At 46.8% G+C, this 15,931-nt stretch overlaps 1 protein-coding gene across 2 annotated transcripts in view; it reads right to left on the reverse strand.

Moving 5' to 3' along the window:
- The window catches only part of LOC129864952 (N-acetyllactosaminide beta-1,3-N-acetylglucosaminyltransferase 2-like), a 35,967-nt gene extending 23,713 nt beyond the window's left edge, over positions 1-12,254 (reverse strand). For both annotated transcript variants that reach the window (XM_055937303.1, XM_055937294.1), the window contains exon 1: positions 11,913-12,254. The gene's annotated coding sequence lies outside the window, so the exon portion shown is untranslated. The remainder of the gene's footprint in view (positions 1-11,912) is intronic.
- Between the last annotated feature and the right edge of the window lie 3,677 nt (positions 12,255-15,931).

The raw sequence follows: 15,931 nt of genomic DNA on the forward strand, positions 1-15,931 counted from the left end.
CTCTATTGGGGTCTATTTTAATAGCCTACAGTAGACTCTATTGGGGTCTATTTTAATAGCCTACAGTAGACTCTATTGGGGTCTATTTTAATAGCATACAGTAGACTCTATTGGGGTCTATTTTAATAGCATACAGTAGACTATTGGGGTCTGTATTAATAGCCTACAGTAGACTCTGTTAGGGTCTATTTTAATAGCCTACAGTAGACTCTATTGGGGTCTATTTTAATAGCCTACAGTAGACTCTATTGGGGTCTATTTTAATAGCATACAGTAGACTCTATTGGGGTCTATTTTAATAGCATACAGTAGACTATTGGGGTCTGTATTAATAGCCTACAGTAGACTCTGTTAGGGTCTATTTTAATAGCCTACAGTAGACTGTTAGTCAGCACCTCTCACTGTTTGGGTCACACAAAGGACATATTGGTTTACAGAGATCCATGCTTAGGTGTTGTTTACCTGGTCACTGTCTCCAGCTGTGTTGCATCTACAGCACAAAACCAAGTAAATATCCATGATAATGGCATTTCAGGATAAAATCATTTTAAAGTAACTTTACTGAGCTAGAAAATACATTTAACCCTTTGGGATAATTCCGACATGGAACGTAAAAATATTTACAGTACCAGTCAAACGTTTGGACACCTACTCATTCCTGGGTTTTTCTTAATTTTGTACTATTTTCTACAGTGTAAAATAGTATAGTACATCAAAGCTATAACCAAAAAGGTGTTAAACAAATCAAAATATATTTTATATTTGAGATTCTTCAAAAAGTAGCCACCCTTTGCACACTCACACACCCTTGGCATTCTCTCAACCAGGTTCATGAGGTAGTCACCTGGAATGCATTTCCATTGACAGGTGTGCTTTGTTAAAAGTCAATTTGTGAATTGAATTCCTTCTTAATGCGTTTGAGCCAATCAGTTGTGTTGTGATGGTTAGGGGTGTTATTCAGAGGATAGTCTTTTACCAAATAGGGCTACGTCCATATTATGTCAAGAACAGCTCAAATTAGAAAAGAGAAACGACAGTCCATTACTTTAAGACATGAAGGTCAGTCATTCCGGATGAGTTCATTCACAGGACAAATCTTTCTTTATATGAATAATAGTTTATAACATAAATAATGAAAAAATTAAATCCAGGTTATGAACATGTTACAGTAATGAGAACTCGTTATGCTAAAAATGTTCATGGTCTTGGAAAATGTTTTTTTTTTTTTTTTAACATTACACCTGAACAGTTACGATTAATATGGACAATAATTTGATGGTATTTTATCCATTACAAAATAAAAGGTTTGTCTTTTTAAAAAATGTACAAAGAGTAACACACACAAAGCCATAATACTGTACGGACATGGCCCAATGGTATTCCTAGAAACACAGACCACAACAAGCAGTCAGACACTCCTGGAATGTGCTAGAAAACCTCTGGGATTCTGCCCAACAGCTCTGGGAAAGAGATCAGGTGATATCCCAGAAATGATTTAACGCTAAATACTTAAATCAAATCGTAATTTGTCACATCTGCCGTATACAACAGGTGTAGACCTTACAGTGAAATGCATACTTACAAGCCCTTAACACAGCTTTCTTAACTGCATTGTTGGTTAAAGTAAAACATATTTTTAAAATATATATAATTCTTAATAAATAAAACAATTACATGGGCTCATAACTTATGTTAGTAAAGACGTAGAATACAATATAAAATGACATAAGGCTGAAGTTTCCTGAGCAAGAAACCAGAGCAGGAAACCCGAGCAGGAAACCCCAAAAAACTCTATATTAGGAAGGCGTTAAAGTGTTGTACACTCAGTGCACGTGTTCTAGGGAACTGGGCCCTAGAGCCCTAGTCAAAAGTAGTGCACTATTTAGGGAAACAGATGCCAGTTGGGACGAAGCCTGGGATACACACAATACATCCATCACACTTCAGATATAGCTGACACTGTCTCCGCTCCAAAAGTATGTGTGGCCTGATCTGCCAAGTGTTTGTGCCACGGTTTGTGCAACTTCTGTGCAGCATGTCTGGGCATTTTTAAACGGTGTGTGGACTGCACTTTTACTCATGTGTTTTGTGTTTTCCCAAAACACACTCCCTCCCCAAAGCCCAATATCCTGCTGCCTCACCCCAGCCCCAAAAGTAGTCAGAGCGAGTGGAAGGCCGGTCAAACAAGACACTGAACAGCCACTGGATAAAACCTGTTAGTAGAAGGTGGTGGGACTAGTGCAACAATCACCTTTCAAATGAACATTTACAAGACATGTTAGTGGTTACTCTCCCACACCCTCTCTACCAGAACACACGGAAGCAGGATTTCCTACCATCATCTCTCTCCTCACAGGTGTTTCATGACTCTAGACGAGACAGCTCATAGAAGTCCTCTCTAAGAACACTAAGGATGGTTGGCTCTAGACCAGACAGCTCATAGAAGTCCTCTCTAAGAACACTAAGGATGGTTGGCTCTAGACCAGACAGCTCATAGAAGTCATCTCTAAGAACACTAAGGATGGTTGGCTCTAGACCAGACAGCTCATAGAAGTCCTCTCTAAGAACACTAAGGATGGTTGGCTCTAGACGAGACAGCTCATAGAAGTCCTCTCTAAGAACACTAAGGATGGTTGGCTCTAGACGAGACAGCTCATAGAAGTCCTCTCTAAGAACACTAAGGATGGTTGGCTCTAGACGAGACAGCTCATAGAAGTCCTCTCTAAGAACACTAAGGATGGTTGGCTCTAGACGAGACAGCTCATAGAAGTCCTCTCTAAGAACACTAAGGATGGTTGACTCTAGACCAGACAGCTCATAGAAGTCCTCTCTAAGAACACTAAGGATGGTTGGCTCTAGACGAGACAGCTCATAGAAGTCATCTCTAAGAACACTAAGGATGGTTGACTCTAGACCAGACAGCTCATAGAAGTCCTCTCTAAGAACACTAAGGATGGTTGGCTCTAGACCAGACAGTGTTCTTAGAGAGGACTTCTATGAGCTGTCTGGTCTAGAGCCAACCATCCTTAGTGTTCTTAGAGAGGACTTCTATGAGCTAAGGATGGTTGGCTCTAGACCAGACAGCTCATAGAAGTCATCTCTAAGAACACTAAGGATGGTTGGCTCTAGACCAGACAGCTCATAGAAGTCCTCTCTAAGAACACTAAGGATGGTTGGCTCTAGACCAGACAGCTCATAGAAGTCATCTCTAAGAACACTAAGGATGGTTGGCTCTAGACCAGACAGCTCATAGAAGTCCTCTCTAAGAACACTAAGGATGGTTGGCTCTAGACCAGACAGCTCATAGAAGTCATCTCTAAGAACACTAAGGATGGTTGGCTCTAGACCAGACAGCTCATAGAAGTCCTCTCTAAGAACACTAAGGATGGTTGGCTCTAGACCAGACAGCTCATAGAAGTCCTCTCTAAGAACACTAAGGATGGTTGGCTCTAGTAGAACGGCCACCAAACATCCTGTTCTAACTGTTCCTGCTTCCTGTGTGTGTATAAAAGAGGAACGACATGAGGCTAAGGATATTGACCAGGCGTTTTAACACTTCCCTGTCTGATATAATGTAACTAAAACAGGTCACACTATGTTCCTCAAAAGGTCTTCATTAGGATACTCTGTCTGATGCAGAAATCCAGTTTGATGCAGTTAGCATCCCTCTCAATCTAGTGCAGTGTAGCCAAAGCCTTGTATGGATGGCAGTCAGGAGCACACAGCACATACTGGTGGTTAGATCTTGGCGATATAATAAAATGTAATAAAACTTGTATTTGTCACGTGGTGAATCTAAAGGGTGTAGACATCACTGAGAAATGCTTTCCGCCCGAGTCCTTCCAAAATAATAACAGGAGGATTCATTACACATGAATGAAGCCACATACAAGGAGGACCATATATCATGAATCCCAGTATACAGGTATGGATCTACAGACTGGTACAATACCCTCTAGAACAAAAATACCTTTTTATACAGTGTTAAATAACTGAAAAGTTTAACTAAATTGGACTACTTAGTTGTCAGTTCTGTCCTAGCTTGGCTGAGTGGAAAACCCATCAGCATGGAGAAAGACCATTTAAAAGCACTTATAATTCATTTGTTGCCGGTCTAGGGTCCATGCACTAGTCATAAAACTAATTCAGAAACATAGAACAGAGTAACATACCGCCATACAATCAAAATAAAGACAAATATAGAAATATGATATATGGGCCATATCGCCCAGCCCTATTTACATTTAACATTTAAGTCATTTAGCAGACGCTCTTATCCAGAGCGACTTACAAATTGGTGCATTCACCTTATGACATCCAGTGGAACAGCCACTTTACAATAGTGCATCTAGATCTTTTAAGGGGGGGGGGGGGGGGGGGGGGGGGGGGCAGAAGGATTGCTTTATCCTAGGTATTCCTTGAAGAGGTGGGGTTTCAGGTGTCTCCGGAAGGTGGTGATTGACTCCGCTGTCCTGGCGTCGTGAGGGAGTTTGTTCCACCATTGGGGTGCCAGAGCAGCGAACAGTTTTGACTGGGCTGAGCGGGAACTGTACTTCCTCAGTGGTAGGGAGGCGAGCAGGCCAGAGGTGGATGAACGCAGTGCCCTTGTTTGGGTGTAGGGCCTGATCAGAGCCTGAAGGTACTGAGGTGCCGTTCCCCTCACAGCTCCGTAGGCAAGCACCATGGTCTTGTAGCGGATGCGAGCTTCAACTGGAAGCCAGTGGAGAGAGCGGAGGAGCGGGGTGACGTGAGAGAACTTGGGAAGGTTGAACACCAGCCGGGCTGCGGCGTTCTGGATGAGTTGTAGGGGTTTAATGGCACAGGCAGGGAGCCCAGCCAACAGCGAGTTGCAGTAATCCAGACGGGAGATGACAAGTGCCTGGATTAGGACCTGCGCCGCTTCCTGTGTGAGGCAGGGTCGTACTCTGCGGATGTTGTAGAGCATGAACCTACAGGAACGGGCCACCGCCTTGATGTTGGTGGAGAACGACAGGGTGTTGTCCAGGATCACGCCAAGGTTCTTAGCGCTCTGGGAGGAGGACACAATGGAGTTGTCAACCGTGATGGCGAGATCATGGAACGGACAGTCCTTCCCCGGGAGGAAGAGCAGCTCCGTCTTGCCGAGGTTCAGCTTGAGGTGGTGATCCGTCATCCACACTGATATGTCTGCCAGACATGCAGAGATGCGATTCGCCACCTGGTCATCAGAAGGGGGAAAGGAGAAGATTAATTGTGTGTCGTCTGCATAGCAATGATAGGAGAGACCATGTGAGGTTATGACAGAGCCAAGTGACTTGGTGTATAGCGAGAATAGGAGAGGGCCTAGAACAGAGCCCTGGGGGACACCAGTGGTGAGAGCGCGTGGTGAGGAGACAGATTCTCGCCACGCCACCTGGTAGGAGCGACCTGTCAGGTAGGACGCAATCCAAGCGTGGGCCGCGCCGGAGATGCCCAACTCGGAGAGGGTGGAGAGGAGGATCTGATGGTTCACAGTATCGAAGGCAGCCGATAGGTCTAGAAGGATGAGAGCAGAGGAGAGAGAGTTAGCTTTAGCAGTGCGGAGCGCCTCCGTGATACAGAGAAGAGCAGTCTCAGTTGAGTGACTAGTCTTGAAACCTGACTGATTTGGATCAAGAAGGTCATTCTGAGAGAGATAGCAGGAGAGCTGGCCAAGGACGGCACGTTCAAGAGTTTTGGAGAGAAAAGAAAGAAGGGATACTGGTCTGTAGTTGTTGACATCGGAGGGATCGAGTGTAGGTTTTTTCAGAAGGGGTGCAACTCTCGCTCTCTTGAAGACGGAAGGGACGTAGCCAGCGGTCAAGGATGAGTTGATGAGCGAGGTGAGGTAAGGTAGAAGGTCTCCGGAAATGGTCTGGAGGAGAGAGGAGGGGATAGGGTCAAGCGGGCAGGTTGTTGGGCGGCCGGCCGTCACAAGACGCGAGATTTCATCTGGAGAGAGAGGGGAGAAAGAGGTCAAAGCACAGGGTTGGGCAGTGTGAGCAGAACCAGCGGTGTCGTTTGACTTAGCAAACGAGGATCGGATGTCGTCGACCTTCTTTTCAAAATGGTTGACGAAGTCGTCTGCAGAGAGGGAGGAGGGGGGGGGAGGGGGAGGAGGATTCAGGAGGGAGGAGAAGGTGGCAAAGAGCTTCCTAGGGTTAGAGGCAGATGCTTGGAATTTAGAGTGGTAGAAAGTGGCTTTAGCAGCAGAGACAGAAGAGGAAAATGTAGAGAGGAGGGAGTGAAAGGATGCCAGGTCCGCAGGGAGGCGAGTTTTCCTCCATTTCCGCTCGGCTGCCCGGAGCCCTGTTCTGTGAGCTCGCAATGAGTCGTCGAGCCACGGAGCGGGAGGGGAGGACCGAGCCGGCCTGGAGGATAGGGGACATAGAGAGTCAAAGGATGCAGAAAGGGAGGAGAGGAGGGTTGAGGAGGCAGAATCAGGAGATAGGTTGGAGAAGGTTTGGGCAGAGGGAAGAGATGATAGGATGGAAGAGGAGAGAGTAGCGGGGGAGAGAGAGCGGAGGTTGGGACGGCGCGATACCATCCGAGTAGGGGCAGTGTGGGAAGTGTTGGATGAGAGCGAGAGGGAAAAGGATACAAGGTAGTGGTCGGAGACTTGGAGGGGAGTTGCAATGAGGTTAGTGGAAGAACAGCATCTAGTAAAGATGAGGTCAAGCGTATTGCCAGCCTTGTGAGTAGGGGGGGAAGGTGAGAGGGTGAGGTCAAAAGAGGAGAGGAGTGGGAAGAAGGAGGCAGAGAGGAATGAGTCAAAGGTAGACATGGGGAGGTTAAAGTCACCCAGAACTGTGAGAGGTGAGCCGTCCTCAGGAAAGGAGCTTATCAAGGCATCAAGCTCATTGATGAACTCTCCAAGGGAACCTGGAGGGCGATAAATGATAAGGATGTTAAGCTTGAAAGGGCTGGTAACTGTGACAGCATGGAATTCAAAGGAGGCGATAGACAGATGGGTAAGGGGAGAAAGAGAGAATGACCACTTGGGAGAGATGAGGATCCCGGTGCCACCACCCCGCTGACCAGAAGGTCTCGGGGTGTGCGAGAACACATGGGCAGACGAAGAGAGAGCAGTAGGAGTAGCAGTGTTATCTGTGGTGAGCCATGTTTCCGTCAGTGCCAGGAAGTCGAGGGACTGGAGGGACGCATAGGCTGAGATGAGCTCTGCCTTGTTGGCCGCAGATCGGCAGTTCCAGAGGCCACCGGAGACCTGGAACTCCACGTGGGTCGTGCGGGCTGGGACCACCAGGTTAGGGTGGGCGCGGCCACGCGGTGTGAAGCGTTTGTATGGTCTGTGCAGAGAGGAGAGAACAGGGATAGACAGACACATGGTTGACAGGCTACAGAAGAGGCTACGCTAATGCAATGGAGATTAGAATGACAAGTGGGCTACACGTCTCGAATGTTCAGAAAGTTAAGCTTACGTTGCAAAAAGATAAAAATAAAATACAAGATCTTATTGACTAAAATGATATAGTACTGCTGGCTGGTGAAGTAGCCTGGCTAGCAGTGGCTACGTTGTTGAAAGTGAAGCTGGCTAGGTAACCTCGACAATTTCACTAAATTTCTCTAAACTACACAATTATCATGGATACAAGGACAGCAAGGACAACTAGCTAACACTACGCTAATCAAGTCGTCCCGTTGTAGTGTAAGTTTCTACAGTGCTGCTATTCGGTAGAAGTTGGCTAGCTAGCAGTGTTGGCTAGGTAGGAGGACGGCAGCGCGGCAGGCGAAAAATAGCTGGCTAGCTAACCGATAATTACTCAAAGCTACACAATTATCTTAGATAAAAAGATAGCAAAGAAAACTATGTAGCTAGCTAACACTACACAAGTCAAGTCGTTCCGTTGTAATGTAATCGTTTCTACCGTGCTGCTAATCGGTGGCTAGCTGGCTAGTTAGCAGGGTTGACTACGTTACGTTACGGCGAGAATACCTGGCTAGCGAACCTCAGCGAACCTTGATAACTACACAAGTATCACCGATACAAAGACGGCTATGGAGCCAGCTAAGTAGCTAGCTAAGATCGAACAAATACAAATCAAAGATAGCAAAGACAACTGTGTAGTCAGCCAACACTACACTGATCAAGTCGTTCCGTTGTAATGCACTCGTTTCTACAATGCTGCTATTCGGTGGCAAGCTGGCTAGCTAGCAGTGTTTGCTACGTTGCGTTACGTTAGGGCGAAAATAGCTGGCTGGCGAACCTCAATAACTACACAATTATGTTTGATGCAAAGACGGCTATGTAGCTAGCTAAGATCAAACAAATCAAACCGTTGTACTGTAGTGAAAATGAAAATCAGACCGTTGTACTATAATGAAATGTAATGAAAAGTTTATACTACTATTCGGTGGACGTTTGCTAGCTGCTGGGCAGATAAGTGTGGACTACGATAGACGACGGAATACGATAATTACGCAATTATCTTTTATACACAGACGGCTAAGTAGCTAGCTAAGAAGAAATTGCTAAGGTTAGACAAATTAAACCGTTGTACTATAATGAAATGTAATGAAATGTAATGAAAATGAAATGAAAAGTTATACTACCTGCAGAGCGAATGCAAATGCGACCGCTCGCTCCAAACCGGATGCCGTTCAATGGTGGTACCTATTGGTGGTACTCATGTGGTTCTGAGTGGCGCTAGCAGCCAAAGGGCAAGGGTTCAATTCCCTCAGGTGACCACATACACATAATAAAAATGGACACACTCACTAGTGTATTTGAAGTATGTTTGGATTAAAAACATCTGACCAAAGTTCTACTGTGGTGTTTTACACAGATACCTGCATAGAGCAACCTCTACGAGACAACCTGGCAGACACTAGGTCAGCCGTCTCTGTAAAAGGAGAGAGAGAGAGTGTGTGTGTGTGTGTGTGTGTGTGTGTGTGTGTGTGTGTGTGTGTGTGTGTGTGTGTGTGTGTGTGTGTGTGTGTGTGTGTGTGTGAACCCTGACAATATTCTCTGTCAGGTGTTAATTGCCTTTGCGTCATCATGTTAAATTCCTGAATTTGAGAGTCAGTTGATCATGGAAATGCAGCCAGCTGCCCCGCCCTAAAAGGCACAACTCCAGCTGCCTGAGGCCACGAGGGCTGTTGGAACTACCTGTCCCCGGCTGCGGTCAGCCCGTCACTGACAAATGACTTGGAAACACCAGTTGAACAAACTAAGGACGAACTGAATATGAATAATAGCAGGTCATTTACATGAAACACTGCGTCAGGTAGGGTGCGTCTCCTCAGCCCTAAACACACCAGACTAGTACATCACTGCTACATATCGCTGGGTCTGCCTTTGTAACAGAGATCACAACATGCTGCAAGACCACTTCACAGCTGACTTGAAATGTTGCTAACGGAACTAGCAAATTGGGTCCTTTTCTATAGCATAACAGGTTGGATAGGCTGTGAAGGAGGGCAGTCAGAGGACTCCTGGTTTGATCCCACTAAGGGGGACAGTGGAGGACTCCTGGTTTGATCCCACTAAGGGGGACAGTGGAGGACTCCTGGTTTGATCCCACTAAGGGGGACAGTGGAGGACTCCTGGTTTGATCCCACTAAGGGGGACAGTGGAGGACTCCTGGTTTGATCCCACTAAGGGGGACAGTGGAGGACTCCTGGTTTGATCCCACTAAGGGGGACAGTGGAGGACTCCTGGTTTGATCCCACTAAGGGGGACAGTGGAGGACTCCTGGTTTGATCCCACTAAGGGGGACAGTGGAGGACTCCTGGTTTGATCCCACTAAGGGGGACAGTGGAGGACTCCTGGTTTGATCCCACTAAGGGGGACAGTGGAGGACTCCTGGTTTGATCCCACTAAGGGGGACAGTGGAGGAAGCTGTTAGCGGAACACCGGCGTGGCTTTCCCCATCAGCGTATTTGGGTCTTCCCAGGTTCTCCTTGTTTGGGAACCCTGGTTCACAGTGTATCTGTGTTAGCTTCAGGCTCCTCCCTCTACCTCTGTATCAGATCAGTCACTCTCTGTCTGGATCCTTCTACTTGTCTCACTCTACCAGTATACACAGCTCCCTTCAAGCAGCACAGTCACTCTCTGGATCCTTCTACTTGTCTCTCTCTACCAGTATACACAGCTCCCTTCACGCAGCACAGTCACTCTCTGGATCCTTCTACTTGTCTCTCTCTACCAGTATACACAGCTCCCTTCACGCAGCACAGTCACTCTCTGTCTGGATCCTTCTACTTGTCTCTCTCTACCAGTATACACAGCTCCCTTCACGCAGCACAGTCACTCTCTGTCTGGATCCTTCTACTTGTCTCTCTCTACCAGTATACACAGCTCCCTTCACGCAGCACAGTCACTCTCTGGATCCTTCTACTTGTCTCTCTCTACCAGTATACACAGCTCCCTTCACGCAGCACAGTCACTCTCTGGATCCTTCTACTTGTCTCACTCTACCAGTATACACAGCTCCCTTCACGCAGCACAGTCACTCTCTGTCTGGATCCTTCTACTTGTCTCTCTCTACCAGTATACACAGCTCCCTTCACGCAGCACAGTCACTCTCTGGATCCTTCTACTTGTCTCTCTCTACCAGTATACACAGCTCCCTTCACGCAGCACAGTCACTCTCTGTCTGGATCCTTCTACTTGTCTCACTCTACCAGTATACACAGCTCCCTTCACGCAGCACAGTCACTCTCTGTCTGGATCTGTCTACTTGTCTCACTCTACCAGTATACACAGCTCCCTTCACGCAGCACAGTCACTCTCTGGATCCTTCTACTTGTCTCACTCTACCAGTATACACAGCTCCCTTCACGCAGCACAGTCACTCTCTGTCTGGATCTGTCTACTTGTCTCTCTCTACCAGTATACACAGCTCCCTTCACGCAGCACAGTCACTCTAGTGGACATCTCCACTCTGGGTTTGGAACTAGGTACATGTGTGCCAAGTCTATTCCAACCTGGATACTTATGCAAGACACTCCCCCAAACAGCCAGGCATTTCCAGTTGTAATGGTTGACTCAAAAGTTACAAAATGACCTTGGTGGTAAAAATGTCACCAAAAGACAATGCTAGCAGGGTTTATTTAACTATGTTATCTCAAAAAGGGATATTCCCCCATTGAAATTTGTACAGCCCATGAAAAACAGACAATTTGGGTCTTAAACTGTGGCAATGGGGTGCACATTTTAGGAGATGGTATGTATACAACTGTGCCTGTTTATACAACAAAAATATCTGAGAGTTGTGTACTCACTGCACCAGAGACGCTCCGTCTACTACAGCGACATCATTTCACGGTACTGAACTCTCCAGACTACTACTGCTTATTCTGTGTGGGATGCGACATTCTGACGATAGAAATGTAGCCTATAGAGCTGTCTGTCTCGTCTCTCCTGTTGTTTATGTGTAGAGCAGGTTCTCAGCTGTTCTGACCGTTGGTTTTCTATCTGAGCGTTCTGTATCCTACTCGTTGCCCTCTGAACTGTCCATCTGTTGAGTGACTGTTGATAATCCACTCACTCTACAGCCGGTTTCGATAGTATTTTAGAAGCATAGACTACTTATTGTAGGGAAGGAATTCCCACTACGGGTTTCATTATGCTCCTCCTCTTTATCGTACTTAGTAAAATAAAAACTTGCAATATGCCCATGAAGACAACGAGACGTCGGCGTATTAACTTAGGAAAATATTTGACCATATGACTGATTTCCACAGAGAGCATATGTTTGTGTTGCGACCACTACGCACAAGCGAACTCCGAAAATCCAAGAGAAATGGACGGAGTGAGCAAAGACGTGCGTCAAGCGATCAGAAATACGTTTGACAAAAACTAAATATTCAGACTGGATATTGGAGAAACTAGATTAGTAACCGCTCAATATGGCTGATAAATCCCATTAATAATCGTAAACAATCATAGCTACCTTGTCTTTGAATCCTAAACCCAGGTTCGTTCTCTCATCATGAAGTCAATTGTCTCCAAGTCGCCTCCCCAAAAAACGAAAACTCTCCTTCAGAAAACTGCATTCGCGCATGGAGATGGCGCATCTGACATCGGTGCTGTAAAAGGTAGCGTTCAAACTTTCTGTAAACGTATCGTCCAATGACTAATAGGCAACAAGCCCGCCGTTGATTACTTCACTTTTTAAGCGAAATGTTCACTAACACCTCGAGGACAAACGAGGTTTATTCCAATTTAGAGTTTAGATTCTGTCATCGAGAGTTCCTTAGCCTTCCTCCTCGCACCGGTGACACAGCTTTGATGATTGACGGCTGGAAACCAGACTCCTCCTAAAAAATAAGGTATGACGTTGCCTTTGTTAGGCCTATTTACCCCCTTTAGGAATATATATAAAAAAATGTTTTAATTCATAAGGCAGGTAAACAAAAATGATGGAGGGAGTTTTAGTAAAAATACCTTGATGTAATAATTTGTTATAGGGACATATGTGGTAGGCTAATGCTGCATGCACACAGGTTATCGTCAAACTACATTTTACATACACCTTGATCACACCGACAGTGTTTTCGCGCAAAAGGGTAGGGGGCGTCATCTGGATTTGTGGGCAACAAAAGTTCAACATTCACCTTCTGCTACCGTTTCTGTCAAGCTGTTTTGACGCACACAGTTTGATGCATACGTTAGATACATCCTTTGTATGTACCACACAGAACGCACTGCAACTGCCTCTGCAATGCAACGCTGCAGGGCGAACACAGCGTTCCATTGGAAATGAATGTACTTCTGGTGTGCCAAAACGCAAAGGACTGTAGGTGTGATCGAGGCGTTAGTATTCACACTCCATGGTCGGCATCACAACAAAAAGAATGAAGCTACACATGAGCGACTTCTTCTGTGGTTTTACTACATGTAGCTCACCGCAAAGTAATGCCCAAGTAGAACAAATCCAGAGCAGGCAACACACTGCACACAGTGATTTTAGAACAGCAACAAATAAAGTTGTAGGCCCCTTTCTCTCCCCTCCCGCTCTCTCTCTTCCTCTCCCTCTCCCCCCCTCTCTCTTTCTCCCCCTCTCTCTCTCCCTCTCTCTCTCCCCCTCTCCCCGTCCTCTCCCTCACCCCTCCCCTCTTTCTCATCCATCTCTCCCCCCTCTCTCTCCCTCCCCCTCTCTCTCTCCCTCCCCCTCTCTCTCTCCCTCCCCCCTCTCCTCCCCCTCCTCACTCTCTCCCCCTCTCCTCCCCCTCCTCCCTCTCCCCTCCCCTCCCTCTCTCTCTCCTCTCGCTCTCTTCTCTCACTCTCTCTCCCCCTCTCTCTCTCCCTCCCTTTCACTCTTTTCACCCCTCCACCTTTTCTCTCTGTCTCTCTCTCTGAACAGGGACATGTTGAAATTCACGTAGCTGTGCTCACTATGCTCAGTGTGCTACGATGACTATCTCTGCCATGCTAATGTAGTGGAGGGGGAACACGTGGGTCGTAGCTCCCTATATAGTGCACTACCTTTGACCAGGTCACATAGGGCTCTGGTCAAAAGTAGTGCACTAATTAGGGAATAGGGTGCCATTGGGCTCTGGTCAAAAGTAGTGCACTAATTAGGGAATAGGGTGCCATTGGGCTCTAGTCAAAAGTAGTGCACTAATTAGGGAATAGGGTGCCATTGGGCTCTGGTCGAAAGTAGTGCACTAATTAGGGAATAGGGTGCCATTTGAGAAGCAGTTCTAACCCGCTGGTGTACTGCTGTATGAAAAGTAAGTAGGTGTTATTTTCAGTTCGACAACGCCTCCGTAAAAACCACACTGACTGGAAGATCACATCTCTCTACTAGACACTTTCTCTTCAATCTATTTGTTGGCCTTTTGAATGTGTCTATAAAAAAATACAATGCCTTTATTATCCCTGTGGGGAAATGTTGGTTGTGGCTCTGTGCAAACATAAATACACATCAACAAACAGATACGAGGACATACAGACGAGAACTACAGGTAGAACACATCCTGTGTGGTTTATTCCAGGACCGGTAGGTATATTGTACATTGACAATAGCCTAATGATTTACAGTGATACCAGCTCAATGACATGCTCATCCATCATGCAAATGTCCCTGATTAGTTCGGCGCCTCGTTAACATCGAAATGACAGTTTCAAGTCATTTAAAAAAAGACAAATGTAAAATGTATCTTTATCTTTGAATGCTTCCTATAGAACGGGTTAGCTGAGAACGTCACAAAAAGGACGCGCACACTACCATGGGTCAGAAGGTCGTGTGGTTTTGTAATTATAAATGGCCAGATAGCAACAATGACAAGAAAGTGGCATGTGGGGAATCGTAAGTGGCTCGATTCAGCTAGTTTTATCTTGTTCTTCATTTTTTATTTAACTAGGCAAGTCAGTTAAGAACAAATTCTTATTTACAATGACGGCCTACCGAGGAACAGTGGGTTAACTGCCTTGTTCAGGGGCAGAACAACAGATTTTTACCTCGTCAGCTCAGGGATTTGATCTAGCAACTTTTCGGTTACTGGCCTAACAATCTAACCACTAGGCTCCCTGCCACCCCATCTTGTTTTGAGGTGTTTTGGTTTATGGCTAAAATTAGCTCGCTAGCTAACCAACAACTGTAACGATGTATCTGAGCGACAACAAGTGCTCATTGTGCAACTTGATTTATGTTTTCAATTAACATAGGAGACTAAATATAGTTGACATGTTGTCAGCAGTCTAAGCCAACCCCGTCTGTTTTGCCCCAGAGTTGCATAGGTGGTTTTGTTGCTAAACAACCACACCCTCTGTGTGTGTGTATTAGTTGTGTATTTACAGTAGGCCTATTCTCAGCACTCTTTTCTGTGTGTGGGTGTGTGAGTGCGCATGCATGTCTGTGTTTGTGTGTTTTGAGGGAGTTTCTCCTTGAGGCAGATGGGTTTTTCCTTGAGGCAGATGGGTCTCTCTCTCATTCATCATGGGTAGTAGGCAGCTCCACGGCAGGGGGGAGGGGAACCCCCGCTCTGCTTCCCCAACCAGAGAGCACCTTGTGGGGGAAGAAGTCTGTGGTGAGGGCATACTCCCTTCTGGGTCTCTGAGCCACAGCTGCACAACACGAGGGCAACAACAGACCTTTCTTGTGAATTTTAATTCACAACTACTGTCTTTCATTTCAGAGACAAATCTGTCTCCAAGGATTTCACACTTTTCAGTTGAAGTTTTTAAGCACCGTTTTTTTTTCAAGATATCCTTTTCAATTTCTCAAGTCCTTATATTAAACAATATATTTCGACAATATGCACAAACTCTGTCTATTTAGTTATTTATTTACGGCAAGACTGTTGAACTATCATCTCATCCTGTGTTATTTTCACAACAAAAACAATATCAGTTGCAAAATATAAAGCAAATACTTTGGATAAAGCTCAAGACCCCTCAAGGTAAGGTCTGCCCCCGGCCCTCACGGTAAGGTCTGCCCCGGGCCCTTCTGCCCCGGCCCTCACGGTAAGGTCTGCCCCGGGCCCTCACGGTAAGGTCTGCCCCCGGCCCTCACGGTAAGGTCTGCCCCCGGCCCTCACGGTAAGGTCTGCCCCCGGGCCCTCACGGTAAGGTCTGCCCCCGGGCCCTCACGGTAAGGTCTGCCCCCGGGCCCTCACGGTAAGGTCTGCCCCCGGGCCCTCACGGTAAGGTCTGCCCCCGGGCCCTAACGGTAAGGTCTGCCCCCGGGCCCTAACGGTAAGGTCTGCCCCCGGGCCCTAACGGTAAGGTCTGCCCCCGGGCCCTAACGGTAAGGTCTGCCCCCGGGCCCTAACGGTAAGGTCTGCCCCCGGGCCCTAACGGTAAGGTCTGCCCCCGGGCCCTAACGGTAAGGTCTGCCCCCGGGCCCTAACGGTAAGGTCTGCCCCCGGGCCCTAACGGTAAGGTCTGCCCCCGGGCCCTCGCGGTAAGGTCTGCCCCCGGGCCCTCGCGGTAAGGTCTGCCCCCGGGCCCTCGCGGTAAGGTCTG

The sequence above is a fragment of the Salvelinus fontinalis genome, chromosome 1 (assembly GCF_029448725.1).
Source record: "Salvelinus fontinalis isolate EN_2023a chromosome 1, ASM2944872v1, whole genome shotgun sequence".
Taxonomy (NCBI): Eukaryota; Metazoa; Chordata; class Actinopteri; order Salmoniformes; family Salmonidae; genus Salvelinus; species Salvelinus fontinalis.